Below are 22,232 nucleotides of genomic sequence, written 5' to 3' on the forward strand. Positions count from 1 at the left end.
GAAACTGCGTCTCCCTCTCCTCCCCACTCATGCTCTCTCGCTATCTCTGTCTCTGTCTCTCTCTCTCTCTCTCTCAAACAAATAAATAAAATCTTTATAAAAAAAAAAAAAGGACTACATGGAACTAATAAGAGTGGTGGGAGAGAGATTCCCCAAGGGACAATCAGGGTGCCAGCACTCAAAAATGGACTCTGCAGGACATTATATGGAAACCATACCTCTAGTCCCATTCTATAGAAGAAAAATAAAGGCCCAGAGAGGGAAAGTGGTTCCCCAAAAGTCACACAGCACACTCCATCCTCACACTCCCAATTCCCCGAGAGAGCCAAAGCCTCCTTGATGAGTCTCTTCCCTGCGGGGTCCATAGCATCTCCATTACCAGGTTTGGCTGAAAGGATTTGTCAGTTGTCGGCTTGCTTGTCTAACTAAATTAATGTTTTACATTTCTCCTCCAGTTTGCAAACTTTTTAAAAATTAATCCCATCATTTCAACAAGTGTAACAACTAAATTATCATCTTTACATGATTAAGGAGCCTGCCGCGTCTTCTCTTGGCAAACACTGCATGCACATAATTTTACTAAATGTAATAAACCAACCATAGAACTATTAATTTTGCCATGGTATTCATAACAATTAGAAACGCATGAACCTTAAAATGATAAAAACTGAATGGAATACTGAAATTGCAGGAAATCCCCAATCCTCCCTCTACAGGCTGAAGACAATGTCATGAGATGCAGATTAGGGTCGAGAGACAGAAATTAGATGTCGTTTGCCTCTCAGCTCCGTTGCAATACACCCAGAACATGACAGACCAGAGTAGGAGCACTTGGCTAACTCGATGAAGCATGACTCAAAGTCTAGACATTTCTGAAAAACGAGGTATTGGGGGAAATTCCCTACCTATTCGGAGTTTCAGTAGCCTCTAAGGGTGTCTAGTCCTGAAACAGCAAATACATGGCAAAGGCTCCATCACCCCACTTCCCATGCCTGTGGCAGGCATTATTAAGTGATCACAGAACTCTTCCCTGCCAAGGCAGGAGGGCTGGGCAATCTCTTCTGAGGCAGGCATTACCAATCAATCACAAGGTGATCTATGTTCTGTTCCAAATTTAGCCTAATCTTGCTTGTTTATAGGAGAGAAACTGCAGAGGGGTAAACGACTTGCTCAAAGTCAAATAGAGATTCAGGGCAGAGCCCGAACCCGAGCTGTAAAGCTGCGGCTTTAACAGTACAGGCCACGAGGCTGAGCCCTTACTGACAGACTGTTCTTCCTTCAACCTGCTAAAGAGAAATCTCTCTCTGCAGGCTCCTGGCAAACCAAGTACTCCATCATATCCTCTCCTTCTCCTCCTCTTACTGTCGTATCAGATTTATACTGGCCTTTTTCTTTCCTGCATTATTGGTGGAACAGCGCATCGCTACAGCACTCCGAGAGAAAAACTTGGCAGTTTGCATCAAAAGCCTTAAACACCAGATATCCTCTCGCTCAGAATTCCTAGAATTTATCCCAAGAACTTAAATGCGCAAAGACCCAGAAGCATGTTCATCATAATATGGGATAGTATCACTAAGTGGAAAACATTGAAAATAACCTGATAGCCTAAATTATCTTAAAGACATTTAAAAATGAGATATTGATTAACACAAAAGATGATAACAGTATTCTTTCGGTAGTAAATGCAATTTTTCAAACAGTATATGTAGTTTGGCATCATTGCTATAAAAAATTAACATGCACTGACATACACATACTCCGGGTTGCCATACACAGTGGCCCAGGCTGTGCACTAGACAACTGTAATCACTCAAGAATACCGTATGCATGGTGCCTGCTGGAATGAGTCAATGCAACATCCCTGCATATAGCTTGAAAAAGTATGAAGATTCATTTACCAAAATAGTAATAGCGGCTACTGGTGAGAGGGATTTTATTTTTAATCCTTATCTTGATGTTCTAGTATTTTTATCATGAACATGGCTCACTCGTGTAAAATACATAAAATAATAATCCTTTCAAAGCACTGTCCTGGGACACCTGGGTGGCTCAGCGGTTGAGCGTCTGCCTTTGGCTCAGGGCGTGATCCCAGAAGTCCTGGGACCAAGTCCAGCATCGGGCTCTCCACGGGGAGCCTGCTTCTCCCTCTGCCTGTGTCTCTGCCTCTCTCTTTCTCTCTCTCTCTCTCTCTCTCTCTGTCCGTCATGAATAAATAAATAAAATCTTAAAAAAAAAAAAAAAAAGGCACTGCCCTGCTCGAAACCCCTCGTACATATCCTGGCTTACTTTGGCATGTTTCTGTGTGTGTGCGTGTTTATCTTACAATATTAAGTCAGAACTAACGAAGGACCTATGGGGCCCAGGCATTGCTTTAGGGGTGCCATGTCCGTCTTTGTGAGTTGCGAATCTATCGAGAGGGGCGTACATCACGCAAACGCCCTGCGAACATCATGAGCCAGAGCTGGGAGGGAGGGAAAGAACAACCCGCCTTGGTGCACATTGGGGGGTTGGGGGCTCTGGGAAGGCATCGGGGAGGTTCCACAAGGTGCATCACAGAGCCGGGCGTCTTTCCCTGTAGGCCAAGCATCTGGTGGCAGATACTGTGTCCTGTCAACATTCTTCGACCCCAGAATAGGAAGCCCAGACACACCGCAGTGGGGACCGGGGCCAGCCAGCTCCCGACAATCCCCTGCAGTAGGACACCGGGCCTGAGCCTGTCCATAACACTCAGTCTACTACCTCAGAGCTTTGAAGCCAGCGGATCTGGGTTTGAATCCAGCCAACCGAATCTCACTTTCCTCCTCTGTGAACTGGGAAGAATTCCTAACTCCTGAGGATTAAGTGAAGTCAGGCGGGCCATGCACAACCACCAATGGTAGTGTTTAAGACTTATTGTTACTGTGAGTATATGAGGGGCGGGGGCAGAGCTGATGGAGGCACCAGGCAACAGCCCCCAGCCAGCCCCTCTGGACGGGACTGGAACAGGATGGGAAGGCGAGGGCTTTCCCAAGCTGGCGAGCTCCTGTCCCCCGCTGGCTGTGGACGGCGAGGCCGGCCCAGAGGACAGGGGCAGCTGGTGGCAGAAGCGACCCAGACATGGCAAGGTGCACCTCCCTTCCCTCCCCTTGGTCTACCAGCCAGTCTCCCCAGACATGCCCCTGCCACCCCAGACGGCAGGTCATTTCCTCCAAGGAAATTGTAGTCTGTGCCTCTGTGACCCCCACACCCTTCAAGTAACATTGAGGTGATCTGAACAGGCCTGAGGAGTGCCGTTTCCCTCCATGGCCCCAAGGGCTTCTCTGTAGGCCAAGTACCTCCCATTTTCCTCCTCGGGGTGTGTTCCCGAACCAGGGAAACTCGACTCAGAGTCAGCTTTCAGTTCTGGTTCTGTCGGAAGCAAGGCCCCCTGGTTCTGTCAGAAGCAAGGCCCCCTGCCCCTGGCCTCCATTTCCCCACCCATGAATGGAGGCTTGGGTTTGAGGTTTCTATAGGCACTGAAATTTTATTTTATTTGAGAGAGAGAAAGAGAGAGCATGAGCCGGGGGAGTTGCAGAAGGAGAGGGAGAGAGAGAATCCCAAGCAGACTCCCCCTCTGCTGAGCACAGAGCCTGACACAGGGCTCGATCCCAGGACCCTGAGATCACAACCTGAGCCGACATCAAGTCAGACGCTTAACTGCCTGACTTTCTGATACTGCACCAGTCTTGGCTTCAGACAAGCCTCATTGTTGGCCGTCTCCCTCCTCCGTGACAATTTCCTTTCCAGGCCTCCAGGCCTTTGTTCAGGCCATTGGACCTTCCCTTCCCTGTCCCCCAGACAAGACCCAAAACATCTTGACCTGAGTCCCTTCTCTGGACAACCATAGGCTCCCAGCTCCCAAATGCTGAGCCTCACTTTACCTTTAGCTCCTAAGGCCATCTCTGCCCAGCTGGATCCCATGACACCATGGGCTGAATGTCCAGGCCCCTGGGACCCACCACGTGTCTGGGTAACCCCCAGTGCTTTGGACCACCTCTTCAGAAGATGTGGTCAACCAACAGGCTGGAGTCACTTAGTCATACAATGAACGTGCATCCAGCCCCTGTGATGAGCTAAGGCATATGAAGGGTACCAGGGAACCCAAATGGGTAAAGTCCAGGCCTGTCTCCAAGGAGCTCACCGCCCAGGGCAGGACAGGAGGGAGGAGCAGACCATTTGAATACATTGTGGCTTTCCAGGTAGAAAGGGCAGCATGTGCACACTGAGGTATGAGGGAGAAGAGAAAGAACACGTGCAAAATTGCAGGTGATCTGGTCGTGCACGTGGGGCTTGGACAGGTGGCAAGACTGGGGTGGCAGGCAGATGGGCAGGGTGTCCAGACCCCATAGACCCTTGAGAAGCTAGATTTGAGGCAGGGGGTGAGCTGCATCTTAGAGGAGGCTCTGGCTGCTGTGGGGTGGCTGAGTTGCAAAGGGGAGAACAGACTGGGGTGGACTGGTGGGGGTGGGGGGTGCTTGGCAGTCTTGACCCACTAGGGTGGTGGCAGTGTGGGAGGCGAGAGGCAGACAGACCTGAGATGCTCAAGGCCTCGGGGACAGTCGTGCCTGGGGATTCCTGGGAGAGGGGACTCGAGGGCACCTCCTAGAAAGACAGAGGTGTTCCTCCGGTTTATGAGAGAAGCCACCCCAGGGGAGAGCGAGGAGGGAAGAGGAGGGGATGTCGGGTTCAGTCTGGGGCACATCGAGTTCAAGATCTCAGCCTAAACACAGCAGATGCTCCGGGACAGGAACGAAGGTGCCGACAGCCACACTGGTCCGATGGCCCAGTAAACGGAGCTCTACAGAATGGATGGACACACATGACAGGAAAGGGGCTCAGGGGTGTTGGAAGAAGCCTCTGGAAGCCAGCATCTAAACCCAGAGGACGGGCAGCCTGGGTGGCTCAGCGGTTGAGCACCTGCCTTCAGCCCAGGGCATGATCCTGGAGACCCAGGATAGAGTCTCATGTCGGGCTCCCTGCATGGAACCTGCTTCTCCCTCTACCTGTGTCTCTGCCTCTCTCTCTCTCTCTCTCTCTCTCTATCTCTCTCTCTCTCTGTGTCTCTCCTGAATAAATAAATAAAAATATTTTAAATAAATAAATAAATAAACAAACAAACCCAGAGGACTGACCAGGACACCCCGCACCTAACCAGAGTCCTCCACTAACCAGAAGGTCCAATTCCGGACGCGGTAGCCTGACAACCAGGAGACCAGGGACTGTGTGGGGCCTCGGGACGAGTTCCCTGGCGTCACCCTGGATGAGGCCCTGGAGCTCTCTGAGCCTCGAGGGGCTGCTGGGCGGGGAGGGGGTGTCGGAAACAAGACAGGGCGTGTGGAGAGAGGGAAAGAGAACTTTCTCGATGGGCGAATCGCACTGGGTGTTGTGGTCAATTCCGTCGCCCAGCCGCCGGGTGCCAGCGGGTGCCCAGCCCGGCCACCTGCCCCGTCCCCAATCAGCGAAGAGCCCTGCGCAGCCTCCCGGCCGCCATCCCCAGACACAGCCCATCTCCGTTTCGGACGAGCCGGAGTAAAATCGGTGCCAGGATCCAGTCAAAACAGTGTCGGCAGGCACGGCCCGGCGGGGAGCGAGCATCCCCGGGACTCGGCTGTGCCCCTCAATCTAGCAGCCGGTTCGCAAACGTGAGCTCTAGCCTCGCTGCGAACCCGATAAGTCTTTCAGTTTGACTTGAAAGTCTACATTTTTCCTCTTTAGAAAAATGTCACCCACATTCCTCTGTTTCATTACTCTTGGCTGTGCGGCCCCGGCCGTTAGGGAAATTGCCAGCGGAGGGAGGCTGCCGAGTGGACGCGGCCTCCGCCTGCCTGGACCCCGCCCCAGGCCGGTGCCCCACGCAGCTCATGGGCCGCAGACCCCACAGGCTGGCCCGCTCCGGCCTCCCCCGGGGCGGGCTCCCTGCCTCCGGGTCCCGCGGGCCGTCAGCCGCCCCTCCGCCAGCCACCGACCAGGCACTCTGCCTCTGTTTTGCATCCTCTCTCCATTTTTGTATCCGACAAGCACATATCGAGCACCTACTGTTTGCCAGGCACCGTCCAGAAGCTGAAGATGTGGCAGCGAGTGACACCAGGTCCCTGTGGTCACGGGACAGCAAACAGAGAAGCAAGCAGAGTTAAGGCAACGGATTATATATTTTCCAAGGACGGTCACCGCCGTGTCCCCTGTCCCTCACACTCGAGAGGTGGAGCCTCCATCTCCACTTCTGTAAAACGAGGCTGACCTTTGTGATGGCCGGAGCAACAGAGGGCGGCTGAAGGCGGCCGTGTTCCTTCCACGCGGGCTGGGTAACATCACACACGTCCCCCGTGCTCCGTGCGGAGACTTGGAACCAGCTTCCACGCGGGGAGGGGGACCAAGCGGCTCGTGGACCATGAAGGGGAAAAGAAGACCCCGCTCAGACCATGGCAGCTGATGGCACCCGGAGCAGCGAGGAGTCCCTTCTGCTGAGCCCGAGCCGGGTGACAGATTCAAGAGCCAGGTGAACGGTGGCTGCCGTTTTAAGCCAGTTAAGTTATGGGGTATTTGTTAACACGGCAGCTGATACCTAGAACGGCAATAACGAGGCGGGGATGGGCGCTAGCAAGCTGAGGGAAGCCAAGAACGGGGGGAGGTGGGGCTTGGAGGAGTCGGGTCCCCAGTCCGCCCCGTCTGGCCCCAGGTGCCCAGACGGCATTCACCAGCCCCGCGGACACGCTGGGACCATGTCTGGTAAAGAAGAGGAGCTTAGAGGCTGTTTCATTCCTAGGGTGAGAATTCCGACCCCGGCCTCTGCCTGCATGCTTCCAGCGACGGAGAGATCACTCTCTAGCCAGGCAGCCCCACCGGCGGAACAGCTCTGGCACTGAGAACCAGCTTGGTTCCACTGAGGGAGGCCTGGCTCCCTGCTCTGCTCTCTGGGGCCACGTGGACGCAGATGGGGACATGTGTCCCACCGACCTCTGTGGCCCCTTCTGCACCCCATGGTGACCCTTAGAGAAAGGACTGGACACGAGGAACGTGATCAGGAGCAGAACAGAGTCCCAGCCAGGGAAAGCAGCTGTCATCATACATACAAGGCAGGGGGTGACAAGGACAGGTGGCAGAGTGTGTGCGGAAGTTCTGAGACTAAATGGCAAAGCCGCTGAAAATTTTGGCGAAATCATGCCTTCATGATTCACAAGCTCTTTTGAGGAACCGGCCACCAACAGGGCCCTGACCTCCACCCCACCCCATTCCAAAAAGTGAACAATTCCTGAAATAAAAGCATAGGTTTTGCACGCACAAGGACCTGAGTTTGAGGCCTTTCTACACGCCACACGCTTGCTGTGTGACCTTGGGCAAGTCACTGGCCCTCTCTGAGCCCGAAGTCAAACTGACAAGGGGGCCTTTGTGGCCTCCAGCAGCTTTTCCAGACTTCACTGGTTTTATGCACCTCCAGCACGATTTCTGTGCCGATCTACTTAGTATTTTCCTCTAAACTGACCTCTATCTTTTACTTAAACTTATTTGTAAAAGAAACGTTCTAGGGGATCCCTGGGTGGCTCAGTGGTTTAGCGCCGCCTCCAGCCCAGGGCCTGATCCTGGAGACCCAGGATCAAGTCCCACGTCGGCTCCCTGCGTGGAGCCTGCTTCTCCCTCTGCCTGTGTCTCTCCCTCTGCCTCTCTCTCTGTGCCTCTCGTGAATAAATAAACTAAATCTTTAAAAAAAGAAACTTTCTATTCCGTCTTAAATGGGAACCCCGTATAAGATGCCATCGATAAAAAGGAACCCTCAAAACGATGAAAAAGCAGTGCAGCTAACTTAGAGACAGACGTGGTTGCCTTCTCCATTTCCCGAGGCTTTACAAAGGGAGAGAAATCAGTCTTAGGGACGAGTATTGCCGACACATTAACACCCAACCAAGACTTTCTCCCTGGTATTACCAGCAGGTTGAAGGAACACCAGCAAGAAGCCACTTTCTCACTGTTCAATGTCCTTTGTGCCAACAGACAGCAGCATCTCTTCCAGCCTGGGGCCGGCGGTCCAGCCCTTGGGAAGTCCCGACCTACAGTGACCAAGGATATAATCTACGAGTTCCAGCAATGGCTTTTGGCCCAGGACTCCATTGAACACCCAGGGCAGGAAGTCCTGAAACTGTAGAAATCAAGAAAGGGAGGGACATTGGGAATGTGTCGCCTTGTAGGGCACCACAGGCCTTCCAGATGCTGGACACCAGCCAGCACAGCGACAGCCCAGACCCAGGAGAACATGGGGTTCAGCTAGAGGCTTTGCAGGGGGCAAGTCCTGGGGGCGCAGGGGGATGGCCCCTTTCTTGGTGGTAAGTCACCCACCCCAAAATGAACCTTGGTTTTTCCAGCTCCTTTTGTTAACAGGTTATGTGTCTGAGCTAGGGGCCTTACTTCTTTGAGCCTCAACGTCGCCCTGTGCCTCAGTTTCCCCTCTGTACAGAATCAATTTAACCATCAAGCCACGGCAGTCACGGAGCCTAGGACCCGAGATAACATTAGGGGCTTTGAATGTGTTTTAGTTTATTTTAAAACCAGAAGGGAGGGCAGCCCGGGTGGCTCAGTGGTTTAGCGCCGCCTTCAACTCAGGGTGTGATCCTGGGGACCCGGGATCAAGTCCCGCGTTGGGCTCCTTTCATGGAGCCTACTTTTCCCTCTGCCTATGTCTCTGCCTCTCTCTCTCTCTCTCTCTCTCTCTCTCTGTGCGTGTGTGTGTGTGTGTGTGTGTCTCTCATGAGTAAATAAATAAAATCTTAAATAAAATAAAATAAAATCAGAAGGGCAAAAAAAGAACTTTTGAACACAATGGTTTAACATATGAAAATATTTTCATTGTTCTACCAACATAGTCATAAAATATAATTTTTAGGATTTTTTTATTTTTTAAAGATTTTATTTATTTATTTATTTATTTATTTATTTATTTATTCATGAGAGACATAGAGAGAGAGAGAGGGAGAAACAGGCTCCATGCAGGGAGCCCGATGCAGGACCCGATCCCAGGACCCCAGGATCACGCCCTGGGCCTAAGGCAGGTGCTAAGACGCTGAGCCACCCAGGCATCCCTAATTTTCAGTATTTTTTAATGGAGAAAGGGGTTCATGAAAACTAAAATGTGAGCCCTATAAAACAGGGAGGGAAAAGTACCTGCATGGAAAACCTTTGGCCCAGGACCCAGCATCTAGTATATGCTTGACAAATGCTTTTATTGTCATTCTTGGAGGAAGCAGCACTGGTTTAGGCGTCAGGACATGGAAACCACTTTGGGCTCTCTCTCCCTCTGTGTCATCTTTGGAAGCTGTCCCCTGGCAGGCCTCAGTTTCCCCAGCTCTACAGCGAGAGTCTCAGAGTCGGGGATCCTCTCCTGGCTCTTTCTCTGCCTTTCTGCCTGGAGAAGCAAGAAGCCCTCCACCCACGTAAACACCCCCACCCCCACCCCCACCCCCAGAGGCAGACCAGCTAGAAGCTGGACGGCTCACTCCTCAAAATTATATTGTCTCCCAGTCAGGTAAATATTACCGGTTCAGACAATAATTGTGGCTTCTCTTTTTTTGTTTATTTTTTTAATTCCCGGATGTTTGATTTGGCCCGGGCCCAGCTCCCAGTGTTTTCACTTGGCCATCTCTGATTCCTGCTCCCAGCACCAGATTTCCCTGTAGGGACTGGGGTTGATGAGCACAGGGGGAGGTTCCCGTCGGAGCCGGAGTTTGCAGCTATAATGGCAGCTACCACTTCCTGAGCTCCCACTCTGTGCCTCATGCTGTTCCAGGTGCTGGGACGCTGCCAAAAAGCTAAGAGGCATCTCTGGGGAGCGTCCTCTGCTCACAGTGCTGAGGGTAAGGTGGCCACAGAACAGGTCCGTGCAGGCATAGGATGAGGGTGGGGGGGATTGTGGGAGAGAATTGGAGAAAGCAGAGGGAGGGGACCAGGGACCCTTCAGAAAGGCAAGCCCAGGGGTGCCAGCCAAGGTCCCTTGTAAGAATAAGTGACGTCCAAGCTGAGCCCTGGCACATGGAGAGGTGTCGACTAGGACAAGAGGCAGGGAAGGGAGTCCTAGGCAGGAGGAACAGAACATGCGCAGGTTAGGTGCTCTCCAACCCAGGGAGGGAGCAGCCTCACTTTCCAGGTGGGGGAACAAAGTCTCGGGGAGGTCACACAGTTGGTAAATAGCAGCGGCACCACTTGAACCCAGGCCTGGCTGGCTCCAAAGTCGGTCCCTAACCACTGGACTATGTTTCCGCCCGCCCCCAGCACCCTCCCCTGGCTTCACCCGAGGAACCGATCAGAACTCGGATCACCTACTGAGTCTCCAGAGACACCGTCCCCCTTGCGTCAAAGCAACTGCCAGCGTCTCAAATCCCACTTTCAGGGCCCATCACTTACAAAGTGAGGCTCCCCTGCCCCCACTCCGTGGGGCCCTCCTTGAGGGGACCCCAGATGGGGAGACTGAGGCTCCGACCCCTGAAACGCTGTGCTCCCAGCCACCCAGTGTGGGAGACTGGAGACAGGGAGCTCCCGATGCTGAGCCCCCGAGCCCCAGCCCCTCCGCCTGCTCGGGGGACCCCTCCCCGCCTCCCGCCCCTGCCCCAGGACAATGGGGCCTTTCACAACCAGACAAAGGGAAAAAGTTTAAAAGGCGAGAATTATGTTTCCACCATGGCGCAGGGGGTGGAGCGGGCAGAGGGAGGAGAAGGCTGGGGAGGAGCCGCCGCAGAAACCGACCGGTGTGTATTTATTCACGTCTGACACAACACAATTTGATTTTCCACATAAAAGATCAAATAATATTTCAGTTACAGTTAATTACACACCCCAAAAGCACATCAAAGGATGGCCTGCGTCCGCCCAGCCCTTGCTCTGCTGCACCGCGTGCGCCCAGATTTCACGCCCCGCTTCGTGGCGTCGGAGGCACAGAAGCTCAGCCTTTCACGCCTGCATGGGCCTTTGAGGCTGGGCCCCGGGGGCCAAGGTGCCTCTGGGGCCCTCAGGCCCCTCGCTGGGCTCCCAGGACAGTCCTGTCCCTAATTGATGCCTGGTCCCCCCACCAAAATAGTAGCCCTGGAGGCAGAGTCTACACTAGGGCCCAATCCCCCTCACCCTCAGCAGCCACCACCACTCCCCCAGCAGACATGAACGTCGAGACGTGGGCACCCTGATCTCCATTTGTTAGATGAGGGAACAGGTCCAGGAAGGTGAAGTGATTTGCTCAAGCTGACCAACAAGCTACAGCGCCAGTAATTATGAGGGGGCAGAGGCAAAGCCCAAGGGGAGGGACACCTCTGAGGTATGACCTGGGAGGACCACAGCTGGGCTGGAGCCTTAGCTGACCCTGCAGGGCTTCCCAGAACAATCGCTGGTGCACAAGACAGACACAAAGTGGTCGAGAAAATTCTGGAAAGGCTGAGTCTGAGAATCACAGACTCTCAGAAACCTGAGGCTGAAGGAATCTTAATATCATCAAATTAGAAAATTCAAGAGCAAGAAGAGAGATTCCCAACTGATGTCCTTTCCAGTGCAGTGAGGAGGCCCAGAGAGGGTGTGTGCTCTGCCCAAGATTACACAGCAAGGCAGGGTTGGGCTCCTGGCACCCCAGGGGCCGTCTGGGGTGGCGGTCAGTGTGCCCCACCTCTCAAGCCCGGACAGAGCTTGCCATGCACCCCTGCATGGACACTCTGTGGGGAGGGATGTGGGCGGGAAGGGCAGTGAGGGAGGGATGGGGGAGCTTTTAGGATGGCTTAGACTCAGAGCTTGTCAGATGCAGGGTCACCACACCCCCATACCCTTTGTGTCACCGCGCTCCATTCCAGAAATCTCTCTTAAGAGCCACCTGCCCTTAGGAGGAGCCTTTGAAGGACGTTGAAAGAGTCTGCTCCCAGAGGTTAGAGCTCTGGGAACCGTGCCCTGGGGGAGCAGGGTGCAGAGATGAGGGCCAGGAGCCCCAGGAAAGGGGGGATCTAGATCCACTCAGATGGCAGCTTGGCCAGGAGGTGAGAAAACCCCCAAAGGCGGCTCCTTCTTCCCCGACCCCCGATCCTGAAGGCACCCCGGGCCTGGAGCTGGAAGCTCTTTGACTGAGCACCCCCCTGCACACTGCTGGGATCCCACAGGTACCCACTTCCCCTCCCTGAACCTCTGCTTTTCCCTTCTGCAGGCTGGGGTCCGTGGGAAGCCCGGAGGAAGCAGGCTTGCTGGTGGAGGTTCCCATCTGCGGGCACCTGCGGGGGGTCGGAGGCCGCTGAACAGCAGGCAGGGGCCTGGCAGGGGGCAGGGGGCAGGGGGCAGGGGGAGGGCAGGAACTATTCTGGGCCTTTCTGCCCCGGCACCACGGCGCCCGAGGCTCAGACGGCAAACGACCATCCTGTTTGCCAGGCCAAGATGTTTCCTGTACGGGCCTCAGCCGGGCTGAACCCGGCCGGTGCCCACCGCAGGCCTTTCCCAGAGGCCTCTGCTCCTCGGCCACCTTGGCACAGCGCCCCTGCGCAACCCCACCCCCCCCCCCCGGCTCCCCCGACAGCCTTTAACTGCCCCATGCCGCCGGCTCGGGTCCCGGGGGTCCCGATTGCTGAGAAGGCTCAAAGCAGCAGACTAAGGACACTAAGACGGCCACGAATTAGGTCAACCCCGGGAGGCCCTGCGCGCAGTAGGTGCGTGCTCCAAACGCGTGGCGTGGCTGGGAAGACACTCCTCGCGGTTTCTGGCCCACAGAAGGGAGCTTGAGAGCAAGCTCAGATGACGGGCGCCCCGTTGTCGCCAGCACCCAGCTCTGCTCTGCCCACAGCGGGTGCCGGGGGGTGGGCGCTGACCTTCCCCAGGGACATCAGCAGCCGTCTGTCTCCTTGGGGGCGGGGCTGTGCTTTGTTGAGCTCTGTACCTTGCATATACTCTCTGCTTCGCAAACATTTGTTGGGTGGACAGACCAACTGACGGAGAGGCTGACGGATGTACAGACGGACGGATAGATGGATGGGTGGGTGGGAGAATGGATAGACGGATAGTTGGAAAGAAGAAAAGGGTGGACAAGTGAACAGATGAGTGGGTGAATAAAAAAGGAGAAATCCAGGGGAAAGAATACTCTTTGCTCATGGGACTCAAGCATCCTCGATGCAAGTCACCTGACTCCGCTGGGCAGCCTTGGCCGGGACAGTCACCCCCTCTGAGCCTGTTTCATTTGTCGAATGAGCATCACGGTGACTCCGGCCTGCCAGCCCCCTGGGAGGCCTGGAAGATTCCCTGAAGGGCTGGTGCAAATTACTTCCCAAACTGTAAAATGTTCTGCTCTGGGCAGGTGGCGGGCCGTCCTGAGCCTCTGAGGAAAGCAGGCCCGATGGATGAGCCCCGGGGTTGCGCAGCCCGGCAGGTGAGGGGGGCCCCGAGGGCCGGCAGCCCTCTAATCCTGCGTGGCTGCCCTCCTGGGCAGCAGCTCTTGCTCCAGTAAAATTTTATGGCCTCTGAGAGCAGGCGGAGAGCTGCCAGCGGCAACTCACTGGGAATTTATGGCCAGCCTCCTCCCTCCTGGCGCACTCTCCCTGAGCTCGACTCTCACCAAAACTGAGCTCCCTAGGCTTGGCCACTGAGGCCTGAGACCCTCTGTGAGGCAGGGGAGGAGGGGCCGAACTAAGAGAAAGTAAATGTTTGTGGTTAACGGCAGGATGGAGGCAAGCTGGAAGACCCCGACCTGAGAAGCATTGGCTTGGCAAGACTGTGCAAGAGATCGAGCCCCCCTGTGTCAGGTTACACGATGGCCTGTTATCTAAGGTCCCTTGGGAGCAAACAGGAATGTGGCCACAGCAGGCACAATTGCCTCTTTCAGTCCCTGAGCTTACCTGTGCCCTCCCACCACAGGACCTTTGCACGTGCTACTTCCTCAGTCGGGTGCACCTTCTCCCCAGCCTGACTTGCATAGTTAACCAGAATGCATGGTGGGTCTAACACATGTAGACACGTATGTGCAAGATGCATATGTGAATGTGTTCATGACAAAGCTGGCATGTGGGCGTGTGAAGACATGGGCTTGAATAGGAAAATCAGAGCACTGTTGTAGAGGGGTGTGCATGTGTGGCAAGTGCTGAGTGTGGCCACAGATGGGCTGGCAAAGGGGGCAGAGCTCCCATTTCTGGGGTTTTACAGGTTCTGGGCACTGTGAGGCCTAACATGCATTAGCCCATGAGCCCGATGTGGGGCGCACTTGTATTATCTTCATTTCATAGAGGGAGAAACTGAGGCACCCAGGAACTCGCTAGAGAGTTTACACTCTGAGCTTAGAGGGGATGTAACGATCTAGGAGGTGGACCCGGGTGGCAAGGGAAGAGTCTTGCGTGGACGTGGAGGTGCCGGGTGCAGAGAGCAGACCGGGCTTGGGGCAGTCCCTGTGGACCAGGGTGACAGTGGGGAGGGACGGAGGGGCCCGGGCCCAGCGAGAGCCAGAAGAGGCGGAGACTGGGCGAGCGGAGCCCAGTGCGCCCCTGCCCTGGGCCAGGAACCTGGGAACGCCGGTCTGGCAGCCCGGGTGACTCCCTGGGGCTGTGCTCTGGTCACGAGGCGCTGGCCGGCGTGGTCACCGCGGTCAGGCTGATTTACGGGCGCCCGCCGCGGGGGCCGTCAGCTGCGGCCAGATCTATTATTGATGAGCTTCCCGAGCCCTGCTGGTCCACTGCGCAGGCCCACAGCAAGCGGCCTGGACGCCCCAGCCGGCGTCACCCGTGCCTCCCGCATCCCAGCGTGGGTCGTCTGGAGGGGACAGAGCACGGGGTCCTCGGGCACAGTCTCAGCCATCTCAGTCCCGGCCCCAGGGGTGGGGGCCTGCCGGGATCTAGCCAGGACCCCCAGCTATGCTGCATGGCCTTAAGCCAGCTGCTTGGTCTCTCTGACCCTGGGACACAGATCACCTAGAACACTGTGGCAGGGGCCGGGTCAGTGACTCCCCTGCCAACCTCAGGGGGCATTGGGGTGGCACGAACCTCAGGAGACTAGCCCATCAGTGGGACCTGGGTTCCAGCCCCTTCCAGGGAGCTTCTTCCTAGCAGAAGAGCAATGGTGAGAGATGGAAGGTGGGGCGGGGGGGACCTCGATTGGGGTTGAAGAGCCAGCGAAGGCTCCCTGGAGACTGTTGAAGCCTCGGGGCAGCAGTGGTGGGTGGAATGTTCCCCAACGGCTACAGGAAGGAGGCAGGCGGGCCAGCCAAGGGGCGGGCTTGGAAGACCAGCCAAGAGGAGATACGGCCAGGGGCAGGGCCTCGGATGCGAGACTCAGTGCTGGGGTGGGAATCTGAATCCAGGACTGGGGCGTGGAGACAGGTGCCCGGGGCTGCCTGTCAGGTCCCCACGCCGCCTCTGGGTGGGGGGTGGGGGGTGATTCAGCAGCTGCCCTGCCGCCCCGCCTGGCCCCCTCCCCGGCTTGGCTCCTGTGAACACCATCTATCCCCTCCCCTCTACCTCCACCGCTAGCAGGTTCCAGAGTCAGGAGGGAGACAGTCCTGGGGACACGGCCAGGACTCTGAATCTGTCCTGATTTTGTACATGAGGACGTGAAGGCTCGGACGGGGCAAGCAACCCCCCCAAGACCGCACAGCTGAAACCTCCCGGGAGCACCTGTTCTGGGGCAGGTGCAGCGCAAGGAGGAGGCCCCCTACCCGCCCCCCCGCCCCCTGCCCCCCGACTCCCCACGCCCACCTTCTCCTGAGCATCTCGCCTCCTGTCCACCGGGGAGGGCAGGGGGTGCACTGAGGCAGGAGAGAGAGGTCTTGTCTCCTACTTCTCAGGAAGGAACTGGGCTCCGAACTGGTTTGACAAGGAAGAGGGAGCTGAATTTCAATTTGTCTGTAGTTCTTTTTCATTGTCTAGAGACATTCCTTTTTCTCATCTTTTACTCAATTCATACAATATTTATCTTGTTTGTTATGGTTTTTTGTTCCCCCTTGAGTCCGCCTCCCAATCCCATCCAAAAAAGTTAAAATAAAAAACCGAAACCAAACCCCACAGGTCATCTGTGTAGCTATAGTTTGGGTCCTTTTACATCTGTTTTCCTAAATCTGTCCTTCGGGGGTCACACACACAGGATCTGAAGCCAAATGGAAGTGAAGCAAAGAGACGGAGACAGGGGAAGGGACAGGGGAAGTGAGAGGAGGAGAGACACGGAGGGACTGGCAGGGTCAGTGGAGAGAGCAGAGGTGCAGATGGACAGACGGACGGACGAAGCAGGACGGGAGCCCGGCCGGGCTGAGAGCACAGGTTTTCATCCCTGAAGGCGGAGAAGCCAGGGTTCTGAAGGCCGGAGTGGCCATTGCCCAGAGCGGCCCAGTGGCATCCGGAGCCGCGGGGGACACCCCGGATTTCCTCGTGAAGTCTCCTGCCCCCGCCTCCCCCAGAGCAAAGTCACTTGAGAGACAGGATCAGAGCGGTGACTTCCCCACCACAGGCTGCCTCACAGTCACGGGGCTCTCGACACCGTAGGGTGGGGAGTGCCCCCCAAATCCCCGGGTGCTGAGGAATTTCCACCCTGCTGCCTGTGCTGGGCGACAGTCTGCAGGAAAAGGCAGAGGGATGACAGGGCGGTGACAGAGCCAGCTACTGAGGGACAGGAGGATGGGGGGGGTCAGAGATGCTACGTCACCCTTGACGAGTCACCTCCTGTCTCTCTGGGCCTCCTCTATGTCCCCAAAGCCTTCTGTGGGCCAGGGGGAGCTTCTCCAGTGGAAGGGGTATTATTATTTCCATGTGCGGCTTTGTTGTTGTCTGAAAAGAAGGCTAAAGGGGCCACTGGGTGGCTCAGTGGCTGAGCGTCTGCCTTCAGCTCAGGGAATGATCCCAGATTCCCAGGATCGAGTCCCACATGGGGCTCCCTACAAGGAGCCTGCTTCTCCCTCAGCCTGTGTCTCTGCCTCACACTCCCTGTGTCTCTCATGAATAAATAAATAAAATCTTTTTTAAAAAATCTTGAAAAGAAGACAGGGAGACAGTGGTTCAGGTTACAAATCTGGGTTCAGATCCTGCCTCTGCCACTTCCAGCTGTGACCTTAGGCAAGTGCGTTGCCTCTCTGAGCCTGTTTCCGAGTCTATAAGAAGGGTCGCAGCAGCCCCTCCCTGTGGGTCGTTTGAAGGAGTCAGTGGGTGGGGAGGAGGTGGCAGCTGGTGCCCCAATAAGCAGGCACTCGGTCATGCTCCCGCGCTCCTTACCCGCGGTCCTGAGGAGCAAGGACGTCTGGCCTCCTGCCAATGACGGCCGCCCCGGGGCCCCCAGCTCCCTCCCGAAAACACCTGCGCAGACCCCCTTTCCGGCCTCACGGAATGAAAATTATGTAAAGAGGCCCATGCTTCTCCCTTGCAGACAAAGACCGAAAAATACAAATTCCAAACTGTCCCAGGAAGCAGCTGGAAACACAGGAAAGACCGGAGCCAAGACCTCGTCCCCCCTGAGCACGGGGGCCCGCCCTCCGGGGCCCCGGTTCATCCTCACTGCTGCCCGAGAGCCGGGCGGTCATGCCAGGCTCCCCATTTGCCAGGAGAGAAAACCGAGGCCCTGCAAGCAGAAGCCCGTGGCCCCCAGTGCGGCGCTCCGGACCCAGACTTGCCCCTGGAGTGTGACACAGGTCGCTGGGGAGTCGGGGGGGGGGGGGGGGGGGGGGGGGGGAGCCGAGGGGGAGGGGGAGAGACTGAAAAAGTGCTTAGGTCTTTCTGCAGGATCGGAAAGTCCTGGGCAGGAAAGCAGGTGCTACAGAGCGGGCTGGGGGCCACGCACAGGCCACGAGACAAAAGCCGCTGAACGCCAGGGTGACACAAGTCGTCCTGGTTGCCTTCCAGCGCCCCTGATCCGGCAAGGAGGGGGCGTCTCCTGGGTGCTGCTGCATCTCCCCCTCCAGCAGAGAGGGAGCCACTGTCCTGAGCCTCGGAGCCTTGGGGCGAGCCTGCGGCCAGCTGGACCAGAAAGACACTTGCATTTCTTTTTTTCTTTTTTTAAAGATTTTATTTATTTATTCATGAGAGACACAGAGAGAAGCAGAGGGAGAAGCAGGCTCCTCGCAGGGAGCCGGATGCCGGACTCGATCCCAGGACCCCGGGATCACGACCTGGGCTGAAGGCAGATGCTTGACAGCTGAGGCACCTGGGCACCTGACGCTTGCGTTTCTAATTCAGCAGTTACTTCTCCTTTGTGGTAAGTTTTCAATTCAAAGCAATGAAAGAAGGCTTCCCGATGAAATGAGAGGTGAATGTCTTTAAGCACAGGGCAAGTGTGAAATGGGGCAGCAGGGTGTGGCCCACATCCGGAAGGAGGGATGGCCGCTGGGGAAGCTGTGTTTTTCCCAGCTTGGTGCGTCGGGAGCTTTCAGACCTCGCCGTCCCCAGGAGGACGCTCCACACGTGCTCGTCCGCAGTCACTGGCTGCTATTTAGGGGCCAGCCACCACGCGCCCGGGGGTGGTGGGGGACTTGCAAGGCTCTGCGTGATCAAGCAGACATGGCCCTGCCTGCCCTCCAGAACTTTCTGGAGTCTGTTGGGGAAACTGATACATGAGATCCTCATGGAGGGTGAGAAATGTCCTGAGGACCCAAAGTTGTGCTAGAGAAAAACTGAGGGATGGAGGTGGGGGGGAACGGAGATCAGGGTGGGCCAAGGAGGCCCCTCGGGAGAGGCACCGTATTAAGCAGGCGATGCTGAGAACAGAGGGGACGGCAGATGCAAAGGCCCTGAGGCAGGAAAAGACCACCCCCTCCCCCATGGAAGAATTAAAGAACCACATTAAAGGATCTTTTATGTCCTGGGGAGGATTTAGGGGTTTGTTCTGGGTGCGGTGGGGAGCCACTGGGTTGTTTTTGCTTTTTTAATCAGGAGACTGGCCTGGTCCAATTTGAATTTTAAGAAGACCCCCCCCCCCCCCAGGGCTGTAGCTCAGACCATGCACTGTAAGGGTCACAACAGTGGGTCTGACCCAGGTCCAGAAAAGCAGTCAGATCTGAAGGTTTTATTGGAGGAAGAACCAAGGGGCTTGGTGATTTGTTTACACATTTAGCAGACATTATGAAGCACCTGTGTGTGCCGGGCACCAGTCCGGGCAGCAGGGAAACCTCGTCATGGGTGAATGACACCCCCAAGGCATCCTGTCCTCACGGGGCTGACTCTCCAGGGGGTGGGCAAGTCACACAGAATGCCCAGATCCACGAGTGCCACACACGTACACGTGCACACATATGTGCGCCTGCTCAAGCCGCTAACCCTCTCCCAGGGGTCCACCCGCACACACCCATACACAAGTGTCCCTGCCCCAGGCACCCGCACGCACACGTCTGGCCTCCTCGCCTTTGCACCCGCACACGCCTATTCACCAGCCTCACTTATAAAAATAACCTCAGTGATTACACTTCATCGGGCTGACGTTGCCAGGGAATAATTGAGATCCCCTCGCTCCCGCGGTAGCAGGTGATTCATTGAGAATGCGCTTCGCCCTCGCCTCAGCCCCGCTGAACACCGCCAGCACTAAGAATACTTTCTTTTATTGTAGCGAATGACATTTGAATTCATTTTCCTACCTATTATGCGCCGAGACGGCAGAGACTGAGTGGTTATTACCTGCCCCCCATTATGTAACATGACAGAAATACGACACGGCTCACGGCTGCCGGAATGCCTCGGGGGCGCCTGGACCCCGCCGGTCTCCTGGACAAGAGGCAAGAGCCCCGTTCCCTAAGCCGGGGCCTGCCCCAGGCTCCGGGCAAGCCGTTGTGTCGCTTGGGGCCTCAGCTTCCTCATCTGCTACATGAGGGTGAGATGGATGCGCTGGATGATCCTTTGGGAACTTTTCCAACTCTCCTGCACGTAATCCAGAGCTTAGTCAGGGAGATTGGCCTCCTCTTGGGCCTCCTCTCACCAGGGAGTGAGGGTGCCTCCCCCGTGAGGCTCACTGTTCATTCACTCACAGAGCAAGTGTGGTTGCAATCTACCATCCGCCAGTCCTGCTCCAGGGACTGGGGCCAGGGTGACACGCAGGACAAAGTTCCTGCATGGTGGAGCTTCCATTATAATGACAAAATCTCATGGGTGGATGGGTGGATGGATGATTGAATGAGCCTGGAATGGAAATGGAGGTTGAGGAGGTGTTGGTAGAAAATGGACATCAAGCCCAGAGTGGACAGCAGATGCAAAGGTCCTGAGTCAGGAAAAGCCTGCCCCCTTGGAAAAGCTGACGTGGGAAGAGGAAGTGGGGAGTGAGAAATGAAGCAGGTGAGGGGGAGTAAGAAGAGCGTCTGTGCTGAGCTCGGAGAGCTCCAGTCTATGAGACAAGAAGAAGAAGAGCTCACAGAGGAGCCTGAAGAGGAGTGAGAGAGTAAACAGAACCCAGGGCAGACAGGAGGAGGAGGGGAGGGGACAGTGGGCCATCAGCAGTGTGGAGCCTTGGACACAGCAGGGGAAGAGGGCCCTGGCTCCTCACTGGGGCCAGAGCTCTGAACAACCTGTATTTCCAGTAAACCTAGGGCCCCTGAATATTGGTGCAATTAATCCATCAATGGATTCCCCACGTTAGCTGCTGCGTCTTGGCCTCAGAGCCACCGCTTCCCGGGCCAGGCACAGAGCAGACCACACCTTAGAATCAGTGTCATCATTTTACCACACGGAGTTATTCCCCGGGCACCTACTGTGAACACCAGCCCTGAGGGCATTTTGCACGGCTATCCTGTGCCCTTGCCAATAATAGCAGGTGGTCGGAGTGTGACAAACCCATTTCAGAGATGAGAAAACATACCCAGAGGATAAGAGAACTTTGAGATTAGCTAGCTCTCGAGGGGCAGAGGGATTTGAACATGAACCTCTGGCTTCAGAACTACCCCCACCTCACCCCCCCACCCCACCCCACACACACACTACGCCAGAGAATTCAGGAGGCATTTTGCAAAGTAAAATCCCTGGCATACATGGGGGCCCTTACACTCAGGCCCTGGACTGGGGGCTCCATGTGGCTTTCCCAGGCCAGGTCCCCACCCCTTCGGGTCCAAACCCACACTCCCCTCTCTAGGACCCAGCGGAGCGGGCCTAGGGCCCCGCAGCCTGGCTCCAGGCCTCTCACCTGCCCAGCCTCAGGAACCCTGCTCCTGGTCGCCTGGCTGAGCTGGATCCCCACTTCCCCAAGTTCAGCGGAGCCTGCAGATCCTTTTCACAACTGCTGCCGATTATAGCAACTTAACTGGCACCTCACCAGGAATGAGGAGCCACGCTCTGCTCTCGGCTTAACGATAACCACATCCCCTGACCTGATTCTTCAGGCTCTGCCCTTGGCCTCCTACACCCCTAAGCATAGAAGCTGCTGGAAAGCCCCACGTGAGCACACACTGTCACTGGCCCTCACCCCAGCCCTATGTTCCCCAAGAGCAACCCATGCCAGTAAGCCTGCTGTTGACAATTGCCTATATGCCAATTGTCCTTTGGCATAAAGTGTACCTCCCCGTGCTTACCATGCAAACCTTCTGGAAGACTGCACACTCCTTTGCCATGGCTCATGGGATGTGGTGTGATGGGGTCCCTGAGGATGCCCCAGTCTTGCTTGGCCATTACCCCCCACGCATGGTGTCTCAGCCTTGTCGAAATTCTTTCCACTCTCCAAGAAGCAGTGATGCGCCACCCTGCCAAGTCCTTGCCCACGCTGAGCCCTCTGCCTGGAGCACCCCTTCTTCCCTCTCTGGTTCTTCACCTGACCCGCCCATCCCTGATCCCAAGCACTCTTCACTCAGACTGCTAATCCTCACCTCTTTCCCCAATTCCTCCACGACGTTGCAGGGGCGGCAGGTGCGTCCCACTCAACTATGCTTCATAATAACTTCACAATAACGGCCGTAAGAATAAACCAGTAATTATTGTAGCTGTGATGCACTGAGCACCTACTATGTGCCTGGCCTGGTGCTGCGCGCTTGGCCATTACTCCTGTTTTAGAAATGAGGCAGCCTCGGATCAGAGAGGAAAAGCCACTCACCACCCATCGCCCATCGGATGTGGGCTCCCAAGCCTTCACTGTCCCAGGAAATAAAACCTGCCTCCTACTTCCAACCCCAGGGGGGAGGAGGAGGAGGCCCCCGGCAAATCTGGAGTGGGGGTCATCTTGAGGCCTCAGCTCCTTCCCCGGTCCCCACCTCAGCCACAGACTTGAGGTTGGGGGCCGAGTGGCTGTTCCATCCCCACCTCCCGCCCCAACAGCCCAGTGTTTATAACATTACACCCCAGAGAAGGAATTTA

General features: G+C 55.9%; 1 long non-coding RNA gene across 1 annotated transcript in view; it reads right to left on the reverse strand.

Annotated features, from left to right (window-relative positions):
* The window catches only part of LOC119877570, a 59,154-nt gene extending 43,364 nt beyond the window's left edge, over positions 1-15,790 (reverse strand). Inside the window, exon 1 of the long non-coding RNA XR_005379016.1 lies at positions 15,690-15,790. This is a non-coding gene — a long non-coding RNA (uncharacterized LOC119877570). The remainder of the gene's footprint in view (positions 1-15,689) is intronic.
* Positions 15,791-22,232: the final 6,442 nt, after the last annotated feature.

The sequence above is a fragment of the Canis lupus genome, chromosome 26 (genome assembly GCF_011100685.1).
Source record: "Canis lupus familiaris isolate Mischka breed German Shepherd chromosome 26, alternate assembly UU_Cfam_GSD_1.0, whole genome shotgun sequence".
NCBI lineage: Eukaryota > Metazoa > Chordata > Mammalia > Carnivora > Canidae > Canis > Canis lupus.